Source organism: Penaeus monodon, chromosome 19, assembly GCF_015228065.2.
Source record: "Penaeus monodon isolate SGIC_2016 chromosome 19, NSTDA_Pmon_1, whole genome shotgun sequence".
Classification (NCBI taxonomy): Eukaryota; Metazoa; Arthropoda; class Malacostraca; order Decapoda; family Penaeidae; genus Penaeus; species Penaeus monodon.
Window position 1 is genome coordinate 5,974,060 of NC_051404.1, and position 301 is coordinate 5,974,360.

Sequence of the window (301 nt, forward strand, 5' to 3'; positions counted from 1 at the left end):
TCCATACGTACAACCTTAGCAAGATCAAACATCCTTTTCAAGAAGAGTGACACTATTTAAGAACAAAAATGTTCTTCTGTTTACAATATAAAGCCAACTAGAATGGTCAAACCTCTTAAAAAAAGGAACAGAAATAGAAATATGAAATACGTATTTACGCAAAAAAAATAAAAATAAAACTACTGATTGTATTTTATTTATAGATGAAAAAGATCAATTCTCTCGAATCAAGACTTATAATGGCATATCGTAAGTTATTTAGAATATAATTAATCTGAATTTCGTTGATGAATAAATGAGT